This window comes from Triticum dicoccoides, chromosome 6A, assembly GCF_002162155.2.
Source record: "Triticum dicoccoides isolate Atlit2015 ecotype Zavitan chromosome 6A, WEW_v2.0, whole genome shotgun sequence".
In the NCBI taxonomy this organism is placed as follows: domain Eukaryota; kingdom Viridiplantae; phylum Streptophyta; class Magnoliopsida; order Poales; family Poaceae; genus Triticum; species Triticum dicoccoides.
In genome coordinates, this window is record NC_041390.1 from 329,272,547 (window position 1) to 329,295,864 (window position 23,318).

Genomic DNA, 23,318 nt, shown 5'->3' on the forward strand with positions numbered 1-23,318 from the left:
AATCACCTGATTCCGATAAACGAGCGAAAAGTTATACTAAAATGAAAATCGGATCAGAAATCACGATCAGAAAATAACCGCGGAAAATCCGACGAAAAAGAAAAACGACGAACAGAATTTAAAAAAAAAACTGCACGGAAAACGAGGCGGCGGCGGCGAACCTCGGGCCACGTGCTCCGGCGACGGCAGCGGCGGGCGGCGGCGGCGGCTAAAGGCGGCGGCGGCTAGGGCTTCAGGCGGTGGGCTTCTCTCTCTCTCGGGCCGGCTCGGGCGGCTTATATAGCCTAGGCCTGGCGGAGTCCAGGCCAACTACGGCCCGAAGTCGGTTCCAGTTTTTTTTAATCCGCTAGGAAGAAAAATAAAAAGAAATACTAAACGGACTCCAAAAATCACGAAATAAATTTTGCCGGGTTCCTAAAATCAAGCCCGATAAAGTGAACATTTATCTGGGCCCAAACTACAACTTTGAAAAACACGCATTTTTCCTAAATTCAAATAAAAAAATACCGAAAAACACCGAAATAAAACTTATTTGATTTTTTTATTAAATCCTCAATATTTTCTATATTTTGGGAAAGTCATTTTATTCCCTCTCTCATATTTTTGTAATAGAAATAATTGATGATAAAATAAATAAAATCAAATGATCCTGTTTACATAATTTGAGGAAACTCAAATATGTAAATAAAGAAATCCCCAACTCTCTCCGTGGGTCCTTGAGTTGCTTAGGATTTTCTAGGATCAAAACCAAAAGCAAAATAAAATATCATATGCATGTTGACTTAATGTATAACATTCCAAATTGAAAATTTGGGATGTTACAGGAGTTCATGTATTCACTATGTGTAAATGCTTTGGTCCGGTACTCTATTAAGAGGAGGCCTTAATATCCCTTAGTTTCCAATAGGACCCCTCTACCATGGGAGGGTAGGACAAAGGATGTCATGCAAGTTCTTTTCCATAAGCACGTATAACTATATTCAGAATACATGCGTACATTACATTGATGAACTGGAGCTAGTTCTGTGTCACCCTATGTTATAACTGTTGCATGATCGATCGCATCCCACATAATTATCCATCACTGATCCAATGCCTACGAGCTTTTCACATATTTTTCTTCGCTTATTTACTTTTCCGTTGCTACTGTTACAATCACTATAAAACCAAAAATATTACTTTTGCTACTGTTACCACTACTATCATATTACTTTGCTACTAAATACCTTGCTGCAGATATTAAGTTTCCAGGTGTGGTTGTATTGACAACTCAGCTGCTAGTACTTGAGAATATTCTTTGGCTCCCCTTGTGTCGAATCAATAAATTTGGGTTGAATACTCTACCCTCGAAAATTGTTGCGATCCCCTATACTTGTGGGTTATCAAGACTATTTTCTGGCGCCGTTGCTGGGGAGCATAGCTCTATTCTTTAAGTCACTTGGGATTTATATCTGCTTATCACTATGAAGAACTTGAAAGATCAAAGAACCAAGATTTTTCCCTCAACTACGAGGGAAGGTAAGGAACTGCCATCGAGCTCTGCACTTGATTCACCTTCTGTTTTGAGTAAACTTGCAACACCTACACCTGCTAGTCATTCTGATATGTCGCATGTTATTGAGGATGCCACTTCTGCTTTGCATGATACTTATGATGAAACTACTTCTATGCTTGATAATACCGTGACACTAGGTGAATTTCTTGATGATCAACTTGCTAGGGCTAGAGAGAATGAAATTATTGAAACTGATAATATTGATGAAAGTGATGATGAAGATTCTCCCCCTAGATATGAATTGCCTGTTGTGCCTGAGGGTTATGTTATGGATGAAGAAACTGCTAGAGACTTTCTTGCTTGCAATGATAGATCTGATCTTAAGAAATTATTAGCTAAGCTTAAAAGAAAAGTCTTTGAATGCTAGAATGAAATATGACCCTGCTTTTGCTATTTCACCTGTCTTTATTACTGATAAGGATTTTCTCTGTCGATCCTGAGATAATTACTTTGGTCGAATCTGATCCTTTCTATGGCTATGAATCTGAAACTGTTGTGGCACATCTTACTAAATTAAATGATATAGCGACCCTATTCACTAATGATGAGAAAATTCACTATTATTATATCCTTAAGTTATTTCCATTCTCATTAAAGGGTGATGCTAAATCATGGTTTAATTCTCTTGATCCTGGTTGTGTGCGTAGTCCCTAGGATATGATTTATTACTTCTCTGCTAAATATTTCCCCTCTCATAAGAAACAAGCTGCTTTAAGGGAAATATATAATTTTGTGCAAATTGAAGAAGAGAGTCTCCCACAAGCATGGGGGAGGCTTCTCCGATTACTTAATGCTTTGTGATACATCTCCAACGTATCTATAATTTTTTATTGTTCCATGCTATTATATTATCAACCTTGGATGTTTTATATGCATTTATATGCTATTTTATATGATATTTGGGACTAAACTATTAACCCAGAGCCCAGTGCCAGTTTTTGTTTTTCCCTTGTTTCACTGTTTTGCAGAAAAGGAATATCAAACGGAGTCCAAATGGAATGAAACCTTCGGAAAAGTTATTTTTGGAAAGAAAGCAATACAGGAGACTTGGAGTGCACATCACGGGATCAACAAGGAGAGCACGAGGCAGGGGGCGCGCCCACCTCCCTGGGCGCGCCCTCCACCCTCGTGGCTCCGTTGATGTACTTCTGCCACCTATATATATCCATATACCCTAAAACTATCGAGGGGCACAATAGATCAGGAGTTCCGCCGCCAGAAGCCTCCGTAGCCACTGAAAACCAATCTAGACCCGTTCCGGCACCCTGCCGGAGGGGGAATCCCTCTCCGGTGGCCATTTTCATCATTCCGGCGCTCTCCATGACGAGGAGGGAGTAGTTCTCCCTCGGGGCTGAGGGTATGTACCAGTAGCTATGTGTTTTATCTCACTCTCTCTCTCTCTCTCGTGTTCTTGAGGTGATACGATTTTGATGTATCGCGAGCTTTGCTATTATAGTTAGATCTTATGATGTTTTCTCCCCCTCTACTCTCTTGTAATGGATTGAGTTTTCCCTTTGAAGTTATCTTATCGGATTGAGTCTTTAAGGATTTGAGAACACTTGATGTATGTCTTGCGTGGGATACCCGTGGTGACAATGGGGTACTCTATTGATCCACTTGATGAATGTTTTGGTGATCGACTTGCGGGTTCCGTGACCTTGGGAATCTATGCATAGGGTTTGGCACACGTTTTCGTCTTGACTCTCCGGTAGAAACTTTGGGGCACTCTTTGAAGTACTTTTGTGTTGGTTTGTATAGATGAATCTGAGATTGTGTGATGCATATTGTATAATCATACCCACGGATACTTGACGTGACATTGGAGTATCTAGGTGAAATTAGGGTTTTGGTTGATTTGTGTCTAAGGTGTTATTCTAGTACGAACTCTAGGATAGATTGAACGGAAAGAATAGCTTCGTGTTATTTTACTACGGACTCTTGAATAGATCGATCAGAAAGGATAACTTTGAGGTGGTTTCATACCTTACCATAATCTCTTCGTTTGTTCTCCGCTATTAGTGACTTTGGAGTGACTCTTTGTTGCATGTTGAGGGATAGTTATATGATCCAACTATGTTATTATTGTTGAGAGAACTTGCGCAAGTGAAAGTATGAACCCTAGGCCTTGTTTCAACGCATTGCAATACTGCTTGTGCTCAGTTTTATCATTAGTTACCTTGCTGTTTTTATATTTTCAGATTACAAAAACCTTTATCTACTATCCATATTGCACTTGTATCACCATCTCTTCGCCGAACTAGTGCACATATACAATTTACCATTGTATTGGGTGTGTTGGGGACACAAGAGACTCTTTGTTATTTGGTTCCAGGGTTGCTTAAGAGAGATGATGTCTACTACACAACCTTCTTCTTGTAGACGTTGTTGGGCCTCCAAGTGCAGAGGTTTGTAGGACAATAGCAAATTCCCCTCAAGTGGATGACCTAAGATTTATCAATCCGTAGGAGCGCGTAGGATGAAGATGGTCTCTCTCAAGCAACCCTGCAACCAAATAACAAAGAGTCTCTTGTGTCCCCAACACACCCAATACAATGGTAAATTGTATAGGTGCACTAGTTCGGCGAAGAGATGGTGATACAAGTGGTATATGGATAGTAGATAATGGTTTTTGTAATCTGAAAATAGTAAAACAGCAAGGTAACTAATGATAAAAGTGAGCACAAACGGTATTGCAATATGTTGAAACAAGGCCTAGGGTTCATACTTTCGCTAGTGCAAGTTCCCTCAACAATAATAACATAATTGGATCACATAAGTATCCCTCAACATGCAACAAAGAGTCACTCCAAAGTCACTAATAGCAGAGAACGAATGAAGAGATTATGGTAGGGTACGATACCACCTCAAAGTTATTCTTTCCAATCAATTAGTTGGGCTATTGCTATAAGTGTCACAAACAGCCCTAGAGTTCATACTAGAATAACACCTTAAGACACAAAAATCAACCAAAACCCTAATGTCACCTAGATACTCCAATGTCACCGCAAGTATCCGTGGGTATGATTATACGATATGCATCACACAATCTCAGATTCATCCATTCAACCAACACATAGAACCTCAAAGAGTGCCCCAAAGTTTCTACCGGAGAATCATGATGAAAACGTGTGCCAACCCCTATGCATATGTTCATGGGCAGAACCCGCAAGTTGATAACCAAAACATACATCAAGTGAATCACTTGATATCCCATTGTCACCACAGATACACACGGCAAGACATACATCAAGTGTTCTCATATCTTTAAAGACTCAATCCGATAAGATAACTTCAAAGGGGAAACTCAATCCATTACAAGGGAGTAGAGGGGGGAGAAACATCATAGGATCCAAATATAATAGCAAAGCTCGCGATACATCAAGATCGTATCACCTCAAGAACACGAGAGAGAGAGAGAGATCAAACACATAGCTACTGGTACATACCCTGAGCCCCGAGGGAGAACTACTCCCTCCTCGTCATGGAGAGCACCAGGATGATGAAGATGGCCACCGGAGAGGGATTACCCCCCTCCGACAGGGTGCCGGAACGGGTCTAGATTGGCTTTTGGTGGCTACGGAGGCTTCTGGCGGCGGAACTCCTGATCTATTGTGCTCCCGGGTGTTTTTAGGGTATATGGAGATATATAGGCGGAAGAAGTACATCAGGGGGGCCACGAGGGGCCCACGAGGGTGGAGGGCGCGCCCTAGGGTGGCGGGCGCGCCCCCTACCTCGTGGCCTCCTCAAAGCTTCCTTGACGTAGACTCCAAGTCTCCCTGGTTGCTTCTGATCCAAAAATAAGTTCCGTGAAGTTTCAGGTCAATTGGACTCCGTTTCGTTTTCCTTTTCTGTGATATTCTAAAACAAGGAAAAAACAGAAACTGGCACTAGGCTCTCGGTTAATAGGTTATTCCCAAAAATCATATAAAATAGCATATAAATGCATATAAAACATCCAAGGTTGATAATACAATAGCATGGAACAATCAAAAATTATAGATACGTTGGAGACGTATCAGCATCCCCAATCTTAATTCCTTCTCGTCCTCGAGGAGGTAAATGATAAAAACAGAATTTTTTATGTGGAATGCTACCTAGCATATTCGGATCCATAAGATTCAAGACAAAAGTTTAATATTTACATAAAATATAATAATACTTCAAGCATACTAACTAAGCAATCATGTCTTCTCAAAATAACATGGCCAAAGAAAGCTATCCCTACAAAATCATATAGTCTGGCTATGCTCCATCTTCACCACACAAATTATTTAAATCATGCACAACCCCGATGACAAGCCAAGCAATTGTTTCATACTTTTGATGTTCTCAAACTTTTTCAATCTTCATGCAATACATGAGCGTGAGCCATGGACATAGCACTATAGGTGGAATACAATGGTGGTTGTGGAGAAGACAAAAAGGAGAAGATATTGTGACATCAACTAGGCGTATCAACGGGCTATGGAGATGCCCATTAATAGATATCAATGTGAGTGAGTAGGGATTGCCATGCAACGGATGCACTAGAGCTATAAGTGTATGAAAGCTCAACAAAAGAAACTAGTGGGTGTGCATCCAACTTGCTTGCTCACGAAGACCTAGGGCATTTTGAGGAAGCCCATCACTGGAATATACAAGCCAAGTTCTGTAATGAAAGATTCCCACTAGTATATGAAAGTGACAACATAGGAGACTCTCTTTCATGAAGATCATGGTGCTACTTTGAAGCACAAGTGTGGTAAAAGGATATTAGCATTGCCCCTTCTATCTTTTTCTCCCATTTTTTATTTTTTTATTTGGGCCTTATCTTTTTTATGGCCTCTTTTTTTCTTTTCTTTTTTATTTGGGCTTCTTTGGCATCCTTTATTTATTTATTTTCGTCTGGAGTCTCATCCCGACTTATGGGGGAATCATAGTCTCCATCATCCCTTCCTCACTGGACAATGCTCTAATAATGATGATCATCACACTTTTATTTACTTACAACTCAAGAATTACAACTTGATACTTAGAACAAGATATGACTCTATATGAATGCCTCCGGCGGTGTACCGGGATGTGCAATGACTCATGAGTGACATGTATGAAAGAATTATGAACGGTGGCTTTGCCACAAATACGATGTCAACTACATGATCATGCAAAGCAATATGACAATGATGGAGCGTGTCGTAATAAACGGAATGGTGGAAAGTTGCATGGCAATATATCTCGGAATGACTATGGAAATGCCATAATAGGTAGGTATGGAGGATGTTTTGAGGAAGATATATGGTGGGTTTATGGTACCGGCGAGAGGTGCGCGGTATTAGAGAGGCTAGCAATGGTGGAAGGGTGAGAGTGCGTATAATCCATGGACTCAACATTAGTCATAAAGAACTCACATACTTATTGCAAAAATCTATTAGTTATCGAAACAAAGTACTACGCGCATGCTCCTAGGGGGATAGATTGGTAGGAAAAGACCATCGCTCGTCCCCGACCGCCACTCATAAGGAAGATAATCAATAAATAATTCATGCTCCGACTTTGTCACATAAAGGTTCACCATACGTGCATGCTACGGGAATCATAAACTTCAACACAAGTATTTCTCAAATTCACAACTACTCAACTAGCATGACTCTAATATCACCATCTCCATATCTCAAAACAATTATCAAGTATCAAACTTCTCTTAGTATTCAATGCACTCTATATGAAAGTTTTTATTATACCCCTCTTGGATGCCCATCATATTAGGACTAAATTCATAACCAAAGAAAATTACCATGCTGTTCTAAATACTCTCAAAATGATATAAGTGAAGCATGAGAGTTCATTAATTTCTATAAAATAAAACCACCACCGTACTCTAAAAGAATATAAGTGAAGCACTAGAGCAAATGACAAACTACTCCGAAAGATATAAGTGAAGATCAATGAGTAGTTGAATGATTATGCAACTATATGAAGACACTCTAACATTTAATAACTTAGGATATTGGTATTTTATTCAAACAGCAAGCAAAACTAAATAAAATAAAATGACGCTCCAAGCAAAACACATATCATGTGGTAAATAAAAATATAGCTCCAAATAAAGTTACCGATGAACAAAGACGAAAGAGGGTATGGCTTCCGGGGCATCCCCAAGCTTAGGCTTTTGGTTGTCCTAGAATATTACCTTGGGGTGCCTTGGGCATCCCCAAGCTTAGGCTCTTGCCACTCCTTATTCCATAGTCCATCGAATCTTGACCCAAAACTTGAAAACTTCACAACACAAAACTTATCAGAAAAATCGTAAGCTCCGTTAGTATAAGAAAATAAATGACCACTTATGTACTGTTGTGAACTCATTCTTTATTTATATTGGTGTAATATATAATGTATTTCAACTTCTCTATGGTTCATAAACTCTATTACTAGCCATAGATGCATCAAAATAAGCAAACAACACATAGAAAACAGAATCTGTCAAAAACAGAACAATCTGTAGTAATCTGGATCAAACGTATACTTCTGAACTCATAAAATTCTCAAATAAATTTCTGGACATTACGAATTTATCTATTAATCATCTGCAAAAATAATTAACTAAATAGCACTCTCCAATAAAAATGGCAGCAATTCTCATGAGCGCTAAAGTTTCTGTTTTTTACAACGTGATCGCAAAGACTTTCCCCAATTCTTCCCAAAGGTTCTACTTGGCACAAACACTAATTAAAACATAAAACCACATATAAAAAGATTCTAGATGAATTATTTATTACTAAACTGGAGCAAAAATCAAGGAACAAAAATAAAATTGGGTTGCCTCCCAACAAGTGCTATCGTTTAACGCCCCTAGCTAGGCATGATGATTTCAATGATGCTCACATAAAAGATAAGAATTGAAACATAAAGAGAGCATCATGAAGAATATGACTAGCACATTTAAGTCTAACATGCTTCCTATGCATAGGGATTTTGTGAGCAAACAACTTGTGGGAACAAGAATCAACTTGCATAGGAAGGTAAAACAAGCATAACTTCAAAAATTTAAGCACATAGAGAGGAAACTTGATATTATTGCAATTCCTACAAGCATATATTCCTCCCTCATAATAATTTTCAGTAGCATCATGAATGAATTCAACAATATAACAAGCACCTAAAGCATTATTTTCATGATCTACAAGCATAGAAAATTACTACTCTCCACATAAGCAAGATTCTTCTCATTCGGAATAGTGGGAGTATCATAAGAGACTCGAATACTATAAGTTGTTTCTACATTAAAAGAGTAATCTTCATAAAATTGGTAACCATAATCATGACAAGTTTTATAAATATAATCACTACTTTTTATAGCATAAGTATCATCACAATAATCATCATAAGTAGGAGGCATGCTATCTTCATTATAAATTTGCATATCAAAACTTGGGAGACTAAAAATATCATCTTCATCAAACATAGCATCCCCAAGCTTGGGACAAACATTAATTGCAGCAAATATATTCTCAAAAACATCATCTTCATCAAACATAGCTTCCCCAAGCTTGGGCCGTTTCATATCATAAGTATAATCACTCTCTTCATTAATAGTACAGATAGCACCAATAGTATAGCCATTATCATATTCTTCCAAGCAAGTGCCAAAAAGAATTTCAAGATCATAAGAAGTATCATTATCTTCCACAATTATATTTTCATGAGGCACAATAGTAATAGGAGCAACACTATTTGGGGGATATAATTTTTTACCTCTCTTCCTTTTTCTTTTCTTCTTCTTCACCACATCATGTGTGGGTTCAATCCTCTTTTTGGAGCTTCTTATTAATGAGATTGGTTGAATAGGAGGCTCCTCCTCGTTACCTGATTCATCATAAGAAATAATAGGAGGATATTGGGAAGTCTCTTCCCTTTCATTAGTATCATCTTCATCTTCTATTTGTTTTCTTTTCTTTATGTAATTGGCAATATAAGGATTTTCAATGCAATTTACCGCACAATACATATAAATTTCCTCTAGATCAAAATGAAGAACTCTATCAAGGGAAAATTTTGGAATATCCTTAGTTATACGTTTCATTTCTTCGTAGCCCATAAGCAAACTAAGTTCATTATAATGTGCAAGGGAAATCAAGTCATCTCAATTTTTGGACACGATTAGATCATGAAACAATTTGCATCGGATAGTTAAATGACCACGTTCATTACAAAGCTCACAAGTATGGCCAAGAAAATTTAAATCTTCAGCACAAACATCTAGCCTTTCTTGCAACAATTTAGTTTCTAAGTACTTATGCCTCTTGCAATATGTATCTTCCCTATTTGGTGTGTACTTACAAACCCAATGCACTCCACAAAAATTGACATGTTTATAGGAGACATTTTCATCATAACTAGTGCAATCATCATTAGTACTATGGATATTCAAGGAGTTCGTACTAACAACATTGCAATCATGCTCATCATTCAAAGATTTAGTGCCAAACATTTTAATACATTATTCTTCTAGCACTTGAGCACAATTTTCCTTTCCATCATACTCACGAAAGATATTAAAAAGATGAAGCGTATGAGGCAAACTCAATTCCATTTTTTATAGTTTTCTTTTATAAATTAAACTAGTGATAAAACAAGAAACTAAAGACTCGATTGCAAGATCTAAAGATATACCTTCAAGAATCACCTCCCCGGCAACGACGCCAGAAAAGATCTTGATGTCCACTACACAACCTTCTTCTTGTAGACGTTGTTGGGCCTCCAAGTGCAGAGGTTTGTAGGACAGTAGCAAATTTCCCTCAAGTGGATGACCTAAGGTTTATCAATCCGTAGGAGGCGTAGGATGAAGATGGTCTCTCTCAAGCAACCCTGCAACCAAATAACAAAGAGTCTCTTGTGTCCCCAACACACCCAATACAATGGTAAATTGTATAGGTGCACTAGTTCGGCGAAAAGATGATGATACAAGTGGTATATGGATAGTTGATAATGGTTTTTGTAATCTGAAAATATAAAAACAGCAAGGCAACTAATGATAAAATTGAGCACAAACGGTGTTGCAATGTGTTGAAACAAGGCCTAGGGTTCAAACTTTCGCTAGTGCAATTTCCCTCAACAAAAATAACATAATTGGATCACATAACTATCCCTCAACATGCAACAAAGAGTCACTCCAAAGTCACTAATAGCAGAGAACGAACAAAGAGATTATGGTAGGGTACGAAACCACCTCAAAGTTATTCTTTCCAATCAATCCGTTGGGCTATTCCTATAAGTGTCACAAACAGCCCTAGAGTTCGTACTAGAATAACACCTTAAGACACAAATCAACCAAAACCCTAATGTCACCTAGATACTCCAATGTCACCTCAAGTATCCGTGGGTATGATTATACGATATGCATCACACAATCTCAGATTCATCTATTCAACCAACACATAGAACCTCAAAGAGTTCCCCAAAGTTTCTACCGGAGAATCACGACGAAAACATGTGCCAACCCCTATGCATAGGTTCATGGGCAGAACCCGCAAGTTGATAACCAAAACATACATCAAGTGAATCACGTGATATCCCATTGTCACCACAGATACGCACGGCAAGACATACATCAAGTGTTCTCAAATCTTTAAAGACTCAATCCGATAAGATAACTTCAAAGGGGAAACTCAATCCATTACACGAGAGTAGAGGGGGGAAGAAACATCATAGGATCCAAATATAATAGCAAAGCTCGCGATACATCAAGATCGTATCACCTCAAGAACACAAGAGAGAGAGAGAGAGAGAGAGAGAGAGAGAGATCAAACACATAGCTACTGGAACATACCCTCAGCCCTAAGGGAGAACTACTCCCTCCTCGTCATGGAGAGCACCGGGATGATGAAGATGGCCACCGGAGTGGGATTCCCCCCTCCGGCAGGGTGCCGGAACGGGTCTAGATTGGCTTTCGGTGGCTACGGAGGCTTTTGGCGGTGGAAATCCCGATCTATTGTTACTTTGAATCTCAATACAAAGTTCTCCCCTCTCTCGTGGAGATCTATTCGATGTAATCTTCTTTTTGTGGTGTGTTTGTTGAGACCGATGAATTGTGGGTTTGTGATCAAGTCTATCTATGAATACTATTTGAATCTTCTGTGAATTCTTTTATGCATGATTGGTTATCTTTGCAAGTCTCTTCGAATTATCCGTTTGGTTTGCCCAACTAGATTGGTAGTTCTTGCCATGGGAGAAGTGCTTAGCTTTGGGTTCGATCTTGCGGTGTCCTTACCCAGTGACAAAAGGGGCAGCAAGGCACGTATTGTATCGTTGCCATCAAGGATAACAAGATGGGGTTTATTTCATATTGCATGAATTTATCTCTCTACATCATGTCATCTTGCTTAAGGCGTTACTCTATTTTTAACTTAATACTCTAGATGCATGCTTTTTAGCGGTCGATGAGTGGAGTAATAGTAGTAGATACGGAATCATTTCGATCTACTTGTCACGGACGTGATGCCTATATACATGATCATGCCTAGATATTCTCATAATTATGCTCAATTCTATCAATTGCTCAACAGTAATTTGTTCGCCCACCGTAGAATACTTATGCTCTTGAGAGAAGCCACTAGTGAAACCTATGGCCCCCGGGTCTATTCTCATCATATCAATCTCCATTACTTTAATCTTTTTTTTCTATTTACTTTTCTTTTACTTTTTACTTCGCATCTTTATATCAAAAATACCAAAAATATTCTATCTATCAGATCTCACTCTCGTAAGTGACCGTGAAGGGCTTGACAACCCCTAATCGCGTTGGTTGCGAGTAGCTATCGCTTTGTGCAGGTACAAGGGACTTGAGCGTGGGCTCCTACTGGATTGATACCTTGGTTCTCAAAAACTGAGGGAAATACTTACGCTACTCTGCTGCATCATCCCTTCCTCTTTGGGGAAACCAACGCAAGCTCAAGACGTAGCAGTCATCCACTTGAGGGAAATTTGCTACTGTCCTACAAACCTATGCACTTGGAGGCCCAACAACGTCTACAAGAAGAAGGTTGTGTAGTAGACGTCAAGCTCTTTTCTGGCGCCATTGCCGAGGAGGTTAGCGCTTGAAGGTATATCTTTAGATCTTGCAATCGAATCTTTTTGTTTCTTGTTTTAGCACTAGTTTAGTTTATAAAAGAAAACTACAAAGAAAAAATATGGAATTGAGTTTGCCTCACACGCTTCATCTTTTTAAGATCTTTCGTTAATATGATGGAAAGGAAAATTGTGCCAAAGTGTTAGAAGAAGAATGCATTAAAATGTTTGGCACTAAATCTTTGAATGATGAGCATGATTGCAATGTTGTTAGTATGAATTCCTTGAACATCCATGATGCTAATGATATGCAAAGCCACAAGCTTGGGGAAACTATGTTTGATGAAGATGATATTTTTTGTCCCCCAAGTTTTGATGAGAAAATTTATTATGATGAAAGCATGCCTCCTATTTATGATGATTATATTGATGAAATTGGAATTGGAGAGGTCATGACTTTATTTTGTGATGAATCCACTATTTCGGAAAAGGTTCCAATTGATTATGAGAACAAAGTTTCTATCTATGATGATTATTGTGATGACTTGTATGCTATAAAGAATAATGATATCCATGAAAATTGTCATCATGATTTCAGTTTTCAATTGGATTATGCCTCACATGATAATTATTTTGTTGAGTTTACTCCCACTATTCTGAACAAGAAGAATTTTGCTTATGTGGAGAGTAATAAAATTTCTATGCTTGTAGATCATGAAAAGAATGCTTTATGTGATGGTTATATTGTTGAATTCATTCATGATGCTACTTAAAATTATTACGAGGGAGGAATATATGCTTGTAGGAATTGCAATAATATCAAGTTTCCTCTCTATGTGCTTAAATTTTTGAAGTTATGCTTGTTTTACCTTCCTATGCAAGTTGATTCTTGTTCCCACAAGTTGTTTGCTCACAAAATCCCTATGCATAGGAAGCATGTTAGACTTAAATGTGCTAGTCATATTCGTCATGATGCTCTCTTTATGTTTCAATTCTTATCTTTTATGTGAGCATCATTGAAATCATCATGCCTAGCTAGGGGCGTTAAACGATAGCGCTTGTTGGGAGGCAACCCAATTTTATTTTTGTTCCTGTTTAGTAATAAATAATTCATCTAGCCTCTGTTTAGATGTGGTTTTATGCTTTTAATTAGTGTTTGTGACAAGTAGAACCATTGGGAAGACTTGGGGAAAGTCTTGTTGATCTTGCTGAAAAAAAACAGAAACTTTAGCGCTCACGAGAATTGCTGCCATTTTTTATTGGAGAGTGATATGCAGTTAATTCTTTTTGAAGATGATTAATAGATAAATGCCTCACGTCCAGAAATTTATTTTAGAATTTTTGGGGTTCCATAAGTTTGCGTTAGTTACAGATTACTACAGACTGTTCTGTTTCTGACAGATTCTGTTTTTCGTGTGTTGTTTGCTTATTTTGATGAATCTATGGCTAGTAAAAAAGTTTATAAACAACGGAGAAATTGTAATACAGTAGGTTTAACACCAATATAAATAAAGAATGAGTTCATTACAGTACCTTGATGTGGTGTTTTATTTTCTTTCGCTAACGGAGCTTACGAGTTTTCTGTTAAGTTTTGTGTTGTGAAGTTTTCATGTTTTGGGTGAAGATTCGATGGACTATGGAATAAGGAGTGGCAAGAGACTAAGCTTGGGGATGCCCAAGGCACCCCAAGGTAATATTCAATGACAAACAAGAGCCTAAGCTTGGGGATGCCCCGGAAGGCATCCCCTCTTTCGTCTTCGTTCATCGGTAACTTTAGTTGGAGCTATATTTTTATTCGCCACATGATATGTGTTTTGCTTGGTGCGTCATTTCATTTACTTTAGTTTTGCTTGCTGTTTGAATAAAATACGAAGATCTGAAATTCTTAAATGTTAGAGAGTCTTCACATAGTTGCATAATTATTCGACTACTCATTGATCTTCACTTATATCTTCTGGAGTAGTTTGTCATTTGCTCTAGTACTTCACTTATATCTTTTTAGAGCACAGTGGTGGTTTTGTTTTATAGAAACTATTATTCTCTCATTCTTCACTTAGATTATTTTGAGAGTCTTAAACAACATGGTAATTTGCTTAAATAATCCTATTATGCTAGGTATTCAAGACTAGTAAAAAAACTTTCTTATGAGTGTGTTGAATACTAAGAGAAGTTTGATGCTTGATGATTGTTTTGAGACATGGAGGTAGTGATATCAAAGTTCTACTAGTTGAGTAGTTGTGAATTCGAGAAATACTTGTGTTGAAGTTTGCAAGTCGCGTAGCATGCACGTATGGTAAACGTTATGTAACAAATTTGAAACATGAGGTGTTCTTTGATTGTCCTCATGAGTGGCGGTCGGGGACGAGCAATGGTCTTTTCCTACCAATCTATCCCCCTAGGAGCATGCGCGTAGTGCTAGTTTTTTGATGAATTGTAGACTTTTTCAATAAGTATGTGAGTTCTTTATGACTAATGTTGAGTCCATGGATTATACGCACTCTTACCCTTCCATCATTGCTAGCCTCTTCAGTGCCGTGCATTGCCCTTTCTCACATTGAGATTTGGTGCAAACTTCTCCGGTGCATCCAAACCCCATGATATGATACGCTCTTTCACACATAAACCTCCTTATATATTCCTCAAAACAGCCACCATACCTACCTATTATGGCATTTCCATAGCCATTCTGAGATATATTGCCATGCAACTTTCCACCATTCCATTTATTATGACACGCATCATCATTGTCATATTGCTTTGCATGATCATGTAGTTGACATCGTATTTGTGGCAAAGACACCGTTCATAATTTTTCATACATGTCACACTTGATTCATCGCAATCCCGGTACACCGCTGGAGGCATTCATATAGAGTCATATCTTGTTCTAAGTATCGAGTTGTAATTCTTGAGTTGTAAGTAAATAAAAGTGTGATGATCATCATTATTAGAGCATTGTCCCGGTGAGGAAAGGATGATGGAGACTATGATTCCCCCACAAGTCGGGATGAGACTCCGGACGAAAAAAAGAAAGGCCAAAAAAAGAGGGAAAAAAGAGAAGGCCCAAAAAACAAAAAAAAAATATGAGAGAAAAAGAGAGAAGGGACAATGTTACTATCCTTTTACCACACTTGTGCTTCAAAGTAGCACCAAGATCTTCATGATAGAGAGTCTCTTATGTTGTCACTTTCATATACTAGTGGGAAATTTTCATTATAGAACTTGGCTTGTATATTCCAACAATGGGCCTCCTCAAGTGCCCTAGGTCTTCGTGAGCAAGCAAGTTGGATGCACACCCACTTAGTTCTTTTGTTGAGCTTTCATACATTTATAGCTCTAGTGCTTTGTTGCATGGCAATCCCTACTCCTTGCATTAACATCAATCGATGGGCATCTCCATAGCTCATTGATGTAACGCCCTCGATGCGGCTATAGCTCCCACGTGTCGAGGCACGACTTAGAGGCATAACCGCATTGAAAGCAATGTCGCAAGTCAGGCAATCATTACAACATCCCATGTAATATATAATAAAAGGGGGAGATAACATAGTTGGCTTACACTCGCCACGTCACATCAGAGTACACAAATAACATCCATCAAACAAATCACTCATGGCCCGACTACGGTGCCAAAATAGAAAAGACCCCCAACATGCGACAAGGTCCTGAATCGATAACCCCAACTAGGCACCACTACTGATCATCCGGAAAAGACACGTAGTATCGCTGAGAGTCCTCGTCGAACTCCCACTTGAGCTCGTAATCGTCAACTGGAGCAGAAACACCTGGACCTGCATCTGGAGTTGTAGTATCTGTGAGCCACAGGGACTCAGCAATCTCACACCCACGCGATCAAGACTATTTAAGCTCATAGGAATGGATAAGGCAAAAATATGTGGAGCTGCAGCAAGCGACTAGCATATGTGGTGGCTAACTTATACGCAAAAGAGAGCGAGAAGAGAAGGCGAAGCACGAGCGAGAAGCTAAAGGAACATCCTGCGCAAACATAACTCCAACACCGTGTCCACTTCCCGGACTCCGCCGAGAAGGGGCCATCACGGTAACACACACGGTTGATTCATTTTAATTAAGTTTAGTTCAAGTAATCTACAACCGGACATTAACAAATTCCCATCTGCCCATAACCGCGGGCACGGCTTTCGAAAGTTCAATCCCTGCAGGGGGGTCCCAACTTAGCCCATGACAAGCTCTCACGGTCAACGAAGGAATAGACCTCCACCTGAGACACACCGATCAGACTCGGCAACCTGGTACAACAAGACAATTCGACAGGTTAAAACAAGACCAGCAACACCGCCCGAATGTGCCGACAAATCCCGATAGGAGCTGCACATATCTCTTTCTCAGGGCACACTCAGATGAGCGCTCCATACAACTAAAACCAAACCTCGAGTTTCCCCGAGGGGGCGCTGCACAGGACTCTAGTTTGGACCAACGCTCAGAGGAGCACTGGCCCGGGGGGGTTAAAATAAGATGACCTTCGGGCTCCGGAAACCCAAGGGAAAAAGAGGCTAGGTGGCAAATGGTAAAACCAATGTTGGGCATTGCTGGAAAAGCTTTAATCAAGGCGAACTATCAAGGGGTTCCCATTATAACCCAACCGCGTAAGGGACGCAACAATCCGGGAACATAACACCGATATGACGGAAACTAGGGCGGCAAGAGTGGAACAAAACACTAGGCGGGAGGCCGAGCCTTCCACCCTTTACCAAGTATATAGATGCATTAAGACAACATAGCAATATAATGATATCCCAACAAGAAAATAAATGTTCCAACAAGGAACGGCTCCAATCTTCACCTGCAACTAACAACGCTATAAGAAGCGCTGAGCAAAGCGGTAACATAGCCAATCAACGGTTTGCTAGGAAAATGGTGGGTTAGAGGATCAACATGGCAATTGGGAGGCTGACAAGCAAAAGGTAGGCATCGTAGCAGTGGCAAAGCAAAAGAGCGAGCAAGCTAGCATAGCAAAGATAGTAGTGATTTCGAGGGTATGATCATCTTGCCTGCACAGTTGTCAGAGTTGACTGGATCCTCGCAAGCAAACTCAACGGGCTCCTCGGTAGCGAACTCGTCTCCCGGCTCTACCCAACAAGACAAACAAGCAACAAGGATACAATCAACCACGGGCAAGACCAAGCAATATGATGAAATGACGATATGCTATGCGGGATGCGATGCGGGATGCAAAATGCAAGATATGACAGGAAATGCATGAACCTGGCATCAACATGGAAAACCAAGTGTGCCACTGGATAGAGGGGATGAAATCGCTTGAAAACGATATAAAGATCATAGGAATCGGAGCTACGGTTTGGAAATGGCGAGCGTTTTAAGATATGACACCGGTCTGCGATTTACAGCAAGTAGGCATCTAAATGCAACGAAATGAACATGCTACAGCCACCAAACATGAAAACAAAATACATGGAAGTGATGTACACAAGATGGTTGGAAAACACTAGCACTGAGCCACGGCCAATTCATCCATTAATAGGTTCAAACAAGCATGGCTAAAACGCAAATGCAAAACAGATTCCAGACTTGGTGAAATTAACACTAGTCTGAAATTTCAGATCACGATGCTCTCTTCGGAGCAGCAAAACAACATGATAGAAAACCTGAACATGACAAGTAAGAAGATGGCATGGAGCTACTCAACAAGCTTAACAAAACACCCAAAGTGACCTGGGGCCAAAAGGGTTCACAAAATACTCTACCGAGCTCACGAACATAGCTCGAACACAATCAGTTTTCAGACTTAGTGAAAACTGAGACACGCTGAAATATAACTCACGAAGGCATGTAAACGAGCTCGATGCACTCACTACGGTGCAAGTCATGACAAGGAAAGCCTATAACCAGCAAGAAGGCATAATGTGCTAGCTACACATGGCAATAACAAAGGCATAGCATGCATGGAACACTAACGGTAGCATCGGCAAAATCGCAAACAAGTTGACGATCTGCCCAGATTAACAACGAAGCAAAAGTTGAGCTCGATTGAGTCAACCTAGAGCATTCCACATATGCCAACAAAGACATGGATGGATAGAGAATAACATAAATATCAAAACTCCCTTACTGATCATCCTCAAAAGAGGCACGGATCACTAGGAAACAAGCTGGACATATAGCATCATGAACTAAAATATCCCAGACTTAGTGAAAATCACTAAGTCCCTGAAATCTGCAATCTCAGGTACCTCTCTTCGCAAGCTTGCACAAGACAACACACACATCCTAAAAATACATGGGTGGCACCTCTGGAAAGAAGACAAAATGCTTAACAATTCATCCCAAAGGGGCACAGGCATATCATGCACGAATTAAACATGGCAAAAATGACAAAAGTGCATGATGAACTAACGGATCTGCAATTTAACTCACGAAGCCTCCTTCTAACAGCATTTTGGGCATCAAGATGACCTCAAATGCAAATGATGCAATGGAATGAAATGATGTACATGTCGAGACGAAGATTTGATATATCATACGCCCAAAACGGAGCTACGGTTGCGGAGATACAAGCAGTCAAAGTTAGCAAAAAAATAAGGGGGAAGAGGGAAAGTCAACCTAGATCTAGGGTTTACTGTAGCCGGATCGGGCACTGTAGTTGGGCGCGCGCGACGAGGTTCGTCGGCACCGGATCCGAGGCCGCCGGCGTAGGGGGAGGCGGTGGCCGGCGTCGAGGGGCGGCGAGGTGGTCGGCGAGGCCGACCGCGGGCGAGGGCGCGGCCACGGAGGCGCGGGCGCGCGGCGTGGAGCGGACGGGCGGCGGGGCCCGGCGCGGCGGCGGCCGGTGCGGTGGCGGCGACGGCGCCGGTCGCCGGAGGTCGGGGAGGCGGCGGCGCCCGAGAGGAGGAAGAGGCGCGGGGGCGCGGGCTCGCGGGGGCCCCTCCTGGGCCTCCCGGGCCGGGACGGCGGCGGCGATGTGGTCCTGCCACGTGGCGGCACCGGAGTGGTCGGGGGCGCCGGCGGACGTGTCCGGTCAGGCGGCGGACATGTCCGTCGGTGGCTGGGAGCTGTTTTTTTTTTAAACTAGGGTTTGAGACGAGGGGATCCGGGATTTGGAGGAGGGGGGTCTATATATAGGCATAGAGGGAGCTAGGAGAGTCCAAATGAGGTGCGGTTTTCGCCCACACGATCGTGATCGAACGCTCTAGGACATGGAGCAGAGTTTGGTGGGTTTTGGGCCAAATTTGGGGGGTGTTGGGCTGCAACACACACGAGGCCTTTTCGGTCCCTCGGTTAACCGTTGGAGTATCAAACGAAGTCCAAATGACCCGAAACTTGACAGGCGGTCTACCGGTAGTAAACCAAGGCCGCTTGGCAAGTCTCGGTCCAATCCGGAAATGTTTAAACCCCACACACGAAAGAAGACTAGAAATGACCACCGGAGGAGAACGAAGCGCCGGAATGCAAAACGGACAACGGGGAAAATGCTCGAATGCATGAGATGAACATATATGCAAATGCAATGCACGAGATGACATGGTATGAGATGCATGAAAACGAAAACAACACATGGAGACAAGGACCCGAACCCGAGAAATAAATATAACTTGACACCGGAAACGACAAGAGTTGGAGTACAAATGGGGAAAGTTACATCTAGGGCGTTACAACACTCCACCACTACGAAAAGATCTCGTCCCGAGATCTAGGACTGAAAGAACTCCGGGTACTCAGAACAGAGGTGATCCTCGCGTTCCCAGGTAGCTTCACGGTCGGAATGGTGAGACCACTTAACTTTGAGGAATTTGATTGACTTGTTGCGAGTCTTGCGTTCAGTCTCTTGAAGAATAGCAACTGGGTGCTCACGATAGGAGAGATCTTCTTGGAGCTCAATGTCCTCGAAGTTGACGGTGCGGTCAGGAGTCTTGAAGCACTTTCGAAGCTGAGAGACATGGAACACATCATGAACATTTGCAAAGTTTGAAGGAAGCTCGAGTTGATAGGCGAGGTCGCCTCTCTTGCTGACAATCTTGAAAGGTCCCACGTATCTAGGGGCAAGCTTCCCTTTGATACCGAAGCGACGAGTACCTTTCATGGGAGAGACGTGGAGGTAAACATGATCTCCGATCTCGAAAACCAGATCACGGTGCTTACTATCATAGTAGCACTTCTGGCAGGATTGAGCTGCTTTGAGGTTATCACGAATGACTTTGCACATTTCTTCTGCTTCTGTGATTAAGTCATTACCCAGCAGCTGACGTTCACCGGTTTCAGACCAGTTGAGAGGGGTACGACACTTCCTGCCATATAGAATTTCAAAGGGGCCTTGCCCGAACTTGCTTGAAAGCTGTTGTTGTATGAGAATTCAGCATAAGGAAGACAATCCTCCCACTTCATGCCAAAGGAGATCACACAAGCCCTGAGCATATCTTCGAGAATCTGGTTGACACGCTCGACTTGACCGCTCGTTTGAGGATGGAAAGCTGTGCTGAAGCGGATGTTGGTGCCCATGGCCTTCTGAAAAGAATCCCAAAACTTGGAGGTAAAGATGCTACCACGGTCTGAAGATATCACTTGAGGAATACCGTGCAGAGAGACAATGCGAGAGGTATAGAGTTCCGCCAATTGAGCTGCAGTGATCGACTCTTTGATAGGCAGAAAGTGAGCCACTTTGGTGAGCTTGTCGATGACAACAAATATAGCATCATTGCCACGCTTGGACTTTGGAAACCCAGTCACGAAGTCCATTTCAATCTGGTCAAACTTCCATTCTGGAATGGCAAGAGGTTGGAGGAGACCAGCTGGCCTTTGGTGTTCCGCCTTCACTCTTCTGCAGACATCACATTCATTCACGAATTGAGCGATCTCGCGCTTCATTCGAGTCCACCAATAAGCTTGCTTGAGGTCCTGATACATCTTCGTACTCCCAGGGTGGATGGAGAGGAGAGAGTTGTGAGCCTCATTCATGATCACCTTACGAAGTTCACCTTTGGGCACAACAATTCGATCCTCGAAGAAGAGAGTGTCCTTGTCATCAAGTCGGTAGCACTTGTACTTGGACTGACTCTTTGCAATACCAATCTTCACCTTTTTCACCATAGCATCAAGAAGTTGGGCTTGGCGAATCTGGTCTTCTAAGGTAGGAGAGACTTGAAGGTTGGCGAGGAAACCTTGAGGAACAACTTGCAGATTAAGTTTGCGGAAAGCTTCACAAAGCTCGGGTTGATAAGGCTTGAGAATCAGACTGTTGCAATATGCTTTCCTGCTCAAAGCGTCAGCAATCACATTAGCCTTGCCTGGAGTATACTCGATACTCGGATTGTACTCTTGAATCATTTCGACCCATCGAGTCTGCCTGAGGTTGAGATTAGGCTGAGTGAAGATGTACTTGAGACTCTTGTGATCAGTGAAAATATCCACTTTCCTTCCCAATAGAAGATGTCTCCAAGTCAACAAAGCGTGCACAACTGCCGCCAACTCGAGATCATGAGTGGGGTAGTTCTTCTCATTAGGCTTCAACTAGCGAGAGGTATAAGCAACAACTTTCTTCTCTTGCATCAGTACAGCACCGAGACCTTGGAGAGAGGCATCACAAAAGACCTCGTACGGCTTGGTTTCATCAGGCGGAGTCAGAACTGGAGCAGTGATCAATTTCTCTTTCAAAGTGTTGAAAGCAATATCACACTCCGGAGACCAAACGTATTTGACGTGCTTCTGAAGAAGATTTGAGAGAGGCTTGGCGATCTTAGAAAAGTTTTCAACGAATCTTCTGCAATAGCTTGCGAGACCGAGAAAACTGCGGAGTTGCTTTATGTTCTGAGGAGGTTCCCAATTCACAATTGCAGACACCTTCTCAGGATTCACGGAAATGCCCTTGGCAGAGATGATATGACCAAGATAAAGAACCTCATCGAGCCAAAATTCACACTTGGAGAACTTGGCGTAGAACTGATGTTCTCTGAGCTTGTCAAGTACCAAACGCAAGTGCTTGGCATGGTCTTTCTTGTTCTTCGAGAAAACCAGAATGTCGTCGAGATAGACCAAAACGAATTCATTGGTGTAGGGGCTGAAGATGAAGTTCATCATGCGAGAGAACGTCGGAGGAGCGTTGGCGAGGCCAAAAGACATGACAGTGTATTCATATGAACCAAAGCTTGTTCTGAACGCCGTCTTGGGAATATCTTGCTCACGAATACGAATCTGATGATAACCCATACGGAGATCAAGCTTGGAGAATACTTGAGCACCCTTGAGTTGTTCGAACAGCTCATTGATGTTGGGAAGTGGGTATTTGTTCTTGAGTGTCTTCTTGTTTACTGGACGGTAATCAACACAAAGTCGACTCGATCCATCCTTCTTCTTCACAAAAAGAACACCACAACCCCACGGAGAAGTACTAGGCCGAATGAGACCCAATCTTTCTTGCTCATCGAGTTGTTTCTTCAGCTCCTTCAACTCTTCGGGGCCGAGCTTGTAAGGACGTTTGCACATAGGTTCCGTGCCAGGCTCAAGTTCAATAACAAATTCAACCGGCCGGTTTGGAGGCATCCCTGGAAGTTCTTCTGGAAAGACGTCTTGATATTCGCAAACGACAGGAATTTGAGAGATGGCATCCAATTCACCCTTCTCATTGAGAGAAAACAACCGGATGGTATTATCCCGAGCGGCAAAGACAATGACATCCTCAGACGAATGAGTCAATTGAATCTGCCTGGCAGCACAGTCAAGATGTGCCTTG